The sequence below is a fragment of the Juglans regia genome, chromosome 8 (genome assembly GCF_001411555.2).
Source record: "Juglans regia cultivar Chandler chromosome 8, Walnut 2.0, whole genome shotgun sequence".
NCBI lineage: Eukaryota > Viridiplantae > Streptophyta > Magnoliopsida > Fagales > Juglandaceae > Juglans > Juglans regia.
In genome coordinates, this window is record NC_049908.1 from 24,826,260 (window position 1) to 24,835,848 (window position 9,589).

The 9,589-nt window shown below is 41.3% G+C and overlaps 1 non-coding gene across 1 annotated transcript; it reads right to left on the reverse strand.

Annotated features, from left to right (window-relative positions):
- Positions 1-781: 781 nt before the first annotated feature.
- Positions 782-852, reverse strand: TRNAG-GCC. Its single transcript has one exon. It is a non-coding gene; the product is annotated as a tRNA-Gly (tRNA).
- Between the last annotated feature and the right edge of the window lie 8,737 nt (positions 853-9,589).

The following is a 9,589-nucleotide window of genomic DNA, read 5'->3' on the forward strand; positions in this document are numbered from 1 at the left end:
CTAATCTCACATGTTTGTTTACGCGTTTTGCTTCAGCAATGATTGATCTTTGAAATCAATCAGAAGCCTAAGTTCTAATTAATGGAGAAATATATATATATATATATATATATAGTAATGCTACATACAGTCGTGGAGTACGCAAGTACCGTGCAATCGCTTTGAAAAAGAGTGAGATCTACTATTAAAAAATTAATTTCTTTTCATGTGGATCTTATGTTTATTCATTTTTTTCAAAGCGACTGTATTGCGTTTGCACACTTACGACTGCAAGTATCATTTCTCATATACATATACATATACATATGAGAAATTCTATTTGCAGTCCTCAAATAGGGACTGCATGTACAGATACATTATTAAATGAGAGAAAACATTATTTTAAGAGAGATAATTTTGTAATTTTAAAAATATTTAAAGTTAAAATAGCCTAGGCCTGCACATGCAGTCCCCAAATGAAGACTGTACCTAGCATTGCTCGATACATATACATATACGTTTCAAGGTTCTCATCATGTAATATTGCACATTGCAGTACACATGCAGTAGTACTCCATCTTCACAAAATCATGCGTCTGGCTTTATTATGCAGTAGAGACCGACCTGATCTCTATCCCGAATATCGATTTACCTTTGATTTGATAATTCTGTCTAAACTGCCAGAGCAAAATCTGATAAGTTCTTCGGGTGCAAGAGGTCGCGAGTTCGATTCTCGCTAAACCCCGTATTTCCTCAATTTTTAAAGCAGTAAAAATTGCGTCAGATCTTAAAACAAAGCGTTTGCACCAGCCGGGAATCGAACCCGGGTCTGTACCGTGGCAGGGTACTATTCTACCACTAGACCACTGGTGCTCTATGAATATTTAAGAAACTTTTACCTTTAATTTGCTGGTTATTGATTATCTAGAGTCCTCGAAATATGTTTATTGCTTAGCTAGCTACGTTGAAGAATTCTTAAAAGTGCCGTTTGGATTGTGCTTTGTAGATGCAGAAAATAAGACTTTGGATTAGTTATAAAGATGTTTGGGTTCCTCCAAACACTATTTTTTTTTTTTAGGAAAACAACTTCATTATATGAAAGCATAAAACCTCAAATCAGGTTACAATAGTGTTTATTAATAAAAATTACATTTTCAATAAAACTAGGGACACTATGCCACCAAATATGCATATTAGTAATGGACCAAGTATGCATTGCAAGTCGATGTGCTGCCACATTAGCAAGTCTATCGTCATGTTCTAATCTGCAATGTAGGAAACTTTGCATAAGTCTTTTAATTTCAGACACTAATGTTCTTAGTGCTGCAAAGCAATCTGTATCACTGTTCACCTCCTTGACCATAAACAAGCAATCACTTTCAATGATAAGGTTATGGATGCCAAGGTTGAGACAAAATTGTAACCCCTTAGTAAAGCCATTGCCAGTAATTTTTGGCTCAAGATCGTCAACCTCAACTCTGCTAACTGCCATAATGACATCTCCCATATAATTTCTTAAAATGGCTCCTATACCTGCCTTGTTGTGATAAAAAAAAAAAAAAAAAAAAACAGTGCACCATCCACATTCAATTTGTAAAAGTTCTCAGGTGGGGGAGACCACCTATAAACCAATTCCTTAACAGACCCCTGTTGCTGCAGACCAGAAATAGTCTTCAACTTCTTAGAAAGAGCAAAACGAATGACTTGTTATGGAGGCAAGTTGATGTGATCATGAAACATCTTATTTCTCCTAAACCAAAACACTCATGCCATTGGAATGAAATCTGTTAAGTCATCAGATGAACCTTTCGAAAGGACCTCCATAGCAGCAAGCATGATGAACTGATCTAATCAAACTGTTGTAGAACAGAAAACTTCCTCAACCAAAACTCATGGATAGATGGGCAAAGAAACAATGCATGAACTAAATCTTCCACATGATACTGACAGAAACAACATTGACCATTCACATCCAGCTTCCTATTAATAAAATTTACCATGGTAGGGAGACCTTCATTACATGCTCTCAAAGAAAAAAATTTCACCTTTTGAGAGATTTTTAACTTCCAAAGAGCATTCCAAAACTTTTTTAGATAAGCCCCATTTGAAGACTCACACAAATCAGGAATTGGAACTGTATAGGTTTTGAAAAACCTTTAAGCACTTTTAATTTTTCTCATGCTCCCAAATCCACTTATCAATATCATCTGTGGCACTAGGATGTAGTTTTAAAACAACCTTTGCTACCTTTGGATTGAAGAAAGATCTAACCTTTGGGAGGTTCCACCAGTTTGTAGTGCTATCTATCAAAGTAGCAACCTGTCCATCCAAGTTAGCAAAATCCACACCCTGATATAAACTTCCAGAACACAATTCCTCCCTCAAATTTTGAAAACCAGGTACCCAAACATCCCTTAAAATATGAATAGATCTCCTATTCCTAACACTCCATCTACCACCTTTTGCCTCCTAAATGCCTTTCTAAGCATAAGAGGAATTACCACCAAGAGAAGCCTTCAACAGGTTACCATTATGAAAATAACTAGCATAGAAAATCTTATGAAACAAGCTTTCTTTATTCTGCAATAGCCTCCAAGCTTGCTTTGCCAACAAAGCTATATTGAAAGTCTCCAATTCCTTAAAACCCATCATTCCAACAGATTTAGACTAACACATCTTCTTCCAACTAACCCAATGCACTTTTCTTTCCTCATGCTTTTGCCCTCACTAAAACCTAGCCATCATGCTCTCAAGTTTAGAACACAGTTTGAAAGGAAGCTTGAAACAACTCATAGCATAAGAAGGAATTGCCAATGCCACAGCCTTGAGAAGCACCTCCCTTCCCCCTTGAGAGAACATATTGCCCTTCCACTCTTGTAATTTCAGCCATACTTTATGTTTAATCTCAGCATATGCATTAGTTTTAGACCTCCCAACCATTGGAGGCAGACCTAAATATTTATCATATTGTTGCACTTGAGAAGCACCCCACAGATTCATAATAGCCTGCTGCTTAACTTCATCAACATTTTTGCTTAAAACCATTGTAGTTTTGTCTTTGTTAATCTGTTGCCCTGAAGCCTCCTCATACTGATTTAGTAGTTGTTGTAACCTAAGATTTATAGCCACATTAGCTGCACAAAAAATGAGATTATGATCCACAAACAGCAGATGACTAAGTTTAGAAGCCCCTCGACAAATTTGAATACTAGAAACAGATTTAGACTCAGCAACATTCTTCAATAAACTGATTAGACCCTTAGTACACAAAAGGAGAATATAAGGAGAGATGGGGTCCCTTGCCTCAACCCTCTTGAGGGCACAATATGTCCGGTTGGGGAGCCATTAATCAATACTGGAAAAAAACAGTCATCACACACTTCATCACAAGTTAAATTAGTATTTCATGAAAACCCAACTTCCTTCCAGTGGTGTTCCCTCAAATTTTTAATCTACTTAATCTCTTTGAATATATGAAATCTTTGCTTTAAAAACCTGTCTCAATGAATTCTTTATTTAAATCCGACGAACCCACAACTAGTATTCCCATAGAACCTGATAACATCAAATAAAAAGATTATAGCTTCTTTTGTTAATAATTGTAATGATTCATAATTATTATTTAAACTAATAGTTTTTCTACTGTTTTAAATATGTATTAATATTAAGTTATTAACATATTATCATTTATCCTTATATATTAAGTTAATATTTATATATAATAGAGTATAAGTATACATGTATATATATAAATTATATTTAACTAATTTTTTTAAGCTAAGTAGTTGAAATTAGTTATTCTGTAACTTTTGTTTATGTACTTTGGTAGTTGCATTTGCAATCAATGTTTTGAATACTGTACCGGTCAAAACACTGGAACGAAATATTTCGATACCGGTACCATTTCAGGATAGCGTTTCGGGATAGTCAATATATAAATAAATTATATATATAAATATATATCAAAATTATATTCCAAAATATTAGTCTATATATAAATAAATTATATATAAATACATATATATAAAAATTATAAATAGTCTAGTCTGAATTAGAGGTTAAAAAGTAAGTTTGTAGTTTGAAAAAATGAAAGAAAAAAAACACACACACAAGCCGAAATATCGGTCGGTACCGGCCGAAATATAGGCCGGTACAGGCCGAAATTTAGTTCGGTATGGCCGGTACCGGCCGATACGGCAGGTATTTTAGCCGGTACGGAACAAATATAGTACCTGTACCGGCCGGACGGCCGAAACGAAAAATTTCGGCCGTACCGGCCGGTACGGTACGAAATTTAAAACACTATTTACAATTGTTTATGTATTTTTAGATTTTGTTTATTTGGTTAATTAGTTATATGCATGGTGGTTTTGAAAATAAAAATAATGTTTTGGGCTCTATCATATTTGGGGTAAAAAAAAAAAAAAATTCATTTGGATCAGAACACTAATTAGCCCAACCAAAAATCCCAAAAATGAATTACACTTGTAAACCAAACTGAACTAGGCCGAAAAATTGAAAGTTTTGGTTTCTTGGATGAATCGGAATTGTTTCTCAGAATTCCAAATCGATTAACACCAATTTGATTTCAAAATATATCCAAAACCGGACCAAATCGAACCGATTACACCCATACTACCATTGAATATTAATCTCATCTAATAAGCTTATCAACCCAACTCAATTAGCAAATTTTACCCATTATTTTGAACATAGAATTTTCCTATGAAAAATCCTAACATGATTAGGGTAGATTAAAATTGGAAGAAATGTAGAAGGATGCAATCCAAATCAAGAGGAGATTTGGAAGCCCCTTCTTGATTTGGAATCCCCTCCTAAGTAAAATGCGAAACAACATTCTCGAGTAGATGAGATCTTTCAAGGCGATCAACTGTCTTAGAGGGAGTTGAAAGTTATGCTAGGTGAAAACCGATTTCCTTGTGAAGAGTCTTGATCCTAAACGTGAATTTCCAAACCTGAGAAGTTGTTAATGTGACCAACTACTACCATTTGTTCTTGTGGATTTTAGGCTTCCCGCATTATGGTCTTATAAGTTTTCTTTTTGTCTAGTTTAGATCCTTTACTTAAGATGTCAAGGGCATTACTAGCATCATGGTAAAGGTCTCCCCAGGAAACGTCATTATTTTAGCCATCCTCTACGAACTTCTCCATCTTGGGTACGCATTGAAGATTCTCAATCTATTCCTTATGTTCTTTTTCTCATGGTCTTGTGCTCGTGTAAAGGACGTGTTTCACACCACCAACCACACGGGTGATCTACAACGAACAAAGGGGCGGCACTGATTGCCCAGTGGAGTCTTCGATACTTAAGTCAGTAACACAGTACGGTAATAAATGTATGTAAAGAAGAGTGAATCAAGTTGAGTTTTTGTAACCTTTTGTAAGCTATTTATAAAGGTTATTTCCTTGGAGTGATAAAGTCCAATATGCCTTCTGAAACATTTTCCTTTTAGGAGTCTGAGTCTATCTCCCATTAGGAGTCTAGGTCATCATTAGGAGTCTGAGGCATCTCCCTCTTAGGAGTCTGAGTCCCTTCTTGACTTTATCTTTTAGCCAAAATTGTGGGGGCTCAAATACCCCTTCCAGTTACCCCACTAATTTCCTTTGTGCTGACACAGGGAAATTAAATACTTTGTATTCTTTGTACCTGCCTTTTATCCAGCTGGCTCGTGGGCGTCTGCTTACTTTTGTTTTTCCCTACCCTGCTGAGGGTCCATACTAGTTAGTGTATGGGTGTTTCCACACCCTTGTGTAGCCTTAGAAGGCCTTGAGAATCTTCAAGTCAATAATCTGCAAAATAAATTTAGAAAATTGGTCATTGGTTTCCCGTTCAGTCCTTGGTTTGTTGTTTGGTCTCTGGTTTGTTGTTCGGTCCTTGGTTTTCTATTTTTTTCGTGCTAAGCGGTTGTAGGCGAAGACTGCACATTTCCATGATTATTTTTTTGTGTGTATTCCTATGATTGTTTTTGCTTTGGTTGGTAGTAATAGATTTTCTACCTCCTTGGTGTAAATTGCTGTTGATATTCTCATTTTGTTGTTTGTTGGTAACGGTGGATTTTCTGCCCCTTGGTGTAAGTTTATGTTGGCGTTCTCGTTTTGTTGTTTACTTGTAGTAACCTGCGCTTAAGTGGTCAGGGTGTCCGTTGACTCCTGGGTCCATTTTAGGCAGTTGTTGAGCTTGTTGGCCCCTTCTCGGAGGTAACCCGCTCTAGGCGATTGTAGAGCCTGGTGGCTCATTCCCGAAACCCGCTCGAGGCGGTTGTAGAGCCTGGTGGCTCGTTCCCGAAGGTAACCTGCTTGAGACAGTTGTAGAGCTTGGTGGCTCGTACCTTAAGATAACCCGCTCAAGGCGGTTGTGACACGAGTATAAACACTCGGAGTTTGCTGGAGAATATGTTGTGCCTGTACTGTTGTCCAAGAGAGCGGTCGTGCTATCTAGGGAGTTGCTTGCCTGTTAGGCGCTTGGGAGGTCGGGCGGTGCCTGACCTTTCTCGCCTGTTGACTTGCACCGCGAGTGTGTAACTTGATTTTTAGTGGCTAACTTTAGAGATGGTCATGGGGTCTTCTGACCTCCACTCCCATTCGATTACATCACGAGTGTTTAACTCAGCTTTCAATGGCTAACTTTTGGATAGGGTCGTGTGGTCTTCTGATCTTCACGCCCATTCGTTTGGAGAGCGCCATGTGATCTTTTTGACCTCCACACCCATTCAATTGCACCGCGAGTATGTAACTCAGCTCTCAGTGGCTAACTTTTGGAGAGGGTTGTGTGGTCTTCTGACCTCCACGCCCGTTCGATTGCATCACGAGTGTATAACTCGACTTGTGGTGGTTAACTTTGGAGAGGGTCGTGTGGTATTCTGACCTCCACACTCGTTCGTTTGGAGAGGACCGTGTGGTATTTCCGACCTCCATGCCCGTTCGATGGCAATCTTTTGAGAGGGTCGTGTAGTCTTTCTGACCTCCACACCCATTCGATGGAGATCTTTGGAGAGGGTCGTGTGGTCTTTATGACCTCCACGCCGATTCAATGGCGATCTTTGGAGAGGGCCGTGTGGTCTTTCTGACTTCCACGCCTGTTCGTTTGCACCTCGAGTGTGTAACTCGAGTTTTGGTGGCTAACTTTGGAGAGGGTCATGTGGTTTTTCTGACCTCCACGTCTGTTCGTTTGCACCGCATCCTGAGAAGTTCTCACGAAAAATAAAATAGGTAAGTGTAATACAAATTACAAGTTTGAAATTTGTAAACTTGAGCCATCCCGCTAGAGTGAGAAGGCTAGTGGTATACGAGCAATGCCTGCGAGTAGCCATGCCTTAGCACATATGCTTTCCACAAAGACCTTGGTCTGGTTGCATGGTGGAGATGTTAGTTTTGTTGCTCGCCGAAAGGCCTTAGTCTAGTTACTTGCTGAGGGCGCGAGTCTTGTTGCCCACCAATGGGTGAGAGTCTTGCAGCCCGCTGCTAACAACCGAGAGATATTATCTGCAAAGTTTTGCTCACCATGCGGGTGGCGAGATGCACTACAATTGTGTTGGTCAGGGTGTTGCAGTGGAGTTATGGCTTGGATCTGTTGGGTGCAACGGATCTCCCGAAAGTCCGTGGGTACACGGCTCCGATGTGAAACAATTAGCAACATTGTGCATTCCATGCACATTGCAGGTTTTACGTGGGACATGCATGTACGTGCATTTTGGCCAGTAGAGCATGCACATACGACTAGTGTACTTCATGTATCTGCTTAACTCTTCTAATATTTCTCCATTATTTCACATATGTTAGTAAAATAAGTATAAAAGGTAAGAAGTAGAAATACTTATCTAAACTTTCGTAGATGATCCAGTGAGTTGAAGAATATTTTTCTCCCCATTCCAGTGTATTGATCTGTGGCGGGGATGTTTTAAGTAGGTGGAGTTTCCGTTGGCTAGTATTGGCAAGGAGCTGTATCTTCGGTGGCAAGCACTGGTGGCGAGGAAGTTCAGTGGCAAGTGCTGGCACTTAGGTAGTTGAGGGTTTTCATGACGGCAACAGAAAAATCTGGCGAGCTAGGGGTGGATGAGTTGGTTCCCATAAGATGCTCACCATCAGGCTCCCTATGTTTGCGCGATGCACAACCTTCATGGTGTGCTGCCATGACAAGGGTCATGGGGACTGCAATAGAGGCATTGGGTGGCCCTATGAGCTCAAGGTCGGGCTGCACTGATGAACATATTGTGGTGTTGGCTTTGCGTGGTGTGTACTGGCAAGAATGGTGAAGAGAGATGGTGGTGAGGATTGCAACGGTAGTGGCGGATAGTGCTGCCTGATGTTTTTGAGCACCTTGCTGGTGGTGGATCTGCACCTTCGATGTCATCGTTGCATTTGCGAGGGGCTGGCAGTGAGGAAGTTTTACGGCCGAACTTGTCGCAGGTACGATCATCGGTGTTGGGCTGGAGTTTACCACTAGCTTCGCCTGGATATCCAACCGCCATGACAAGGATGTGGCATGGCCGCATCACCAGTCACGAAGGTCACCGAGTGCATGGCGGCTTCTGCCCTTGGTACGTGTGCCCACTGTGCACCTGCATGGGTGTGCCATACGTGCATGGTATTTTCCTCCTTTTGTCGAATCCGGGCATGCCAACGGGAGGGAACCACCTCGACGACAACAGAGTATGTTGATGAGCTAGGCGGTGGTCGAGCTAGTTTTGTCGGTGAGCGACAGTTGATGTCGAGCAAGTTTTCTTTGGTGCGCACGGGCGAGAATGGCGAGGTGCATGGCAATGAGCTCCACGGGGGTTGGGAACAACCATGCTGATGACAGACGATGCCGGTGAGCAAGGTCGTCGGCGATGGGCTGGCCGGTGCATGGATGCCTGGTTTGGTGGTCCCACGCTATGCCACACGCAATTGGCTTCCGGTGTTGAGGAACCACTCCACCGGCGACAGAAATGGCCGATGGTGGGGTGGTGGCTGGTGGTCACCCTGCCAGCTCACGAACGCCGGTGTGTGGGCCTCTAGCTCATTGTTGATCTCTGCCCACATTATGCAAGGCGTGCACAGCGCGCTACTGCAATCAGCAGCCAGTGGGGGGCTACTGCATTGTGGTCTTTCTGTCATGTGGGGTGGCCGGCATTGAACCTCGTCGCGCTTTTGGGGGCAGTGGCTGCCGGTCTCGCGTTCCGCATCGAGAACAAACCGGGTGCAATTCGTGCCCCGCACTACTGCGATGAGTGGTAGGTGGGGGGGCCCCATCATCGTGGTCTTTTTGTCATGTGGGGTGGCTGGCACAGAACCTCATCGCGCTTTTGGGGGCGGTGGCTGCCGGTCCTGCGATTTGCCTCGAGAACAAACTGGGTGCTCGTCGCGCCCCATTACATACGCTGTGCGCTGTGCATGGCATGCATAGTGCATCTATCACGTGCATAGTGCATGCCATGCACTCCACCCATTTAACTTGTTTTTATTTATTGCCAGTTCCTTCTTCCTCTTTTTCTTTTTTTTTTTTTTGGCGGCACCACTCTCCTTCTTTTTCCTTTTTTTTTAACAAAAAAAACAAAGATAGTGACGAAACGGTTGATTGAACTAACTGATTTGCTAGGGAAAAGTAAAG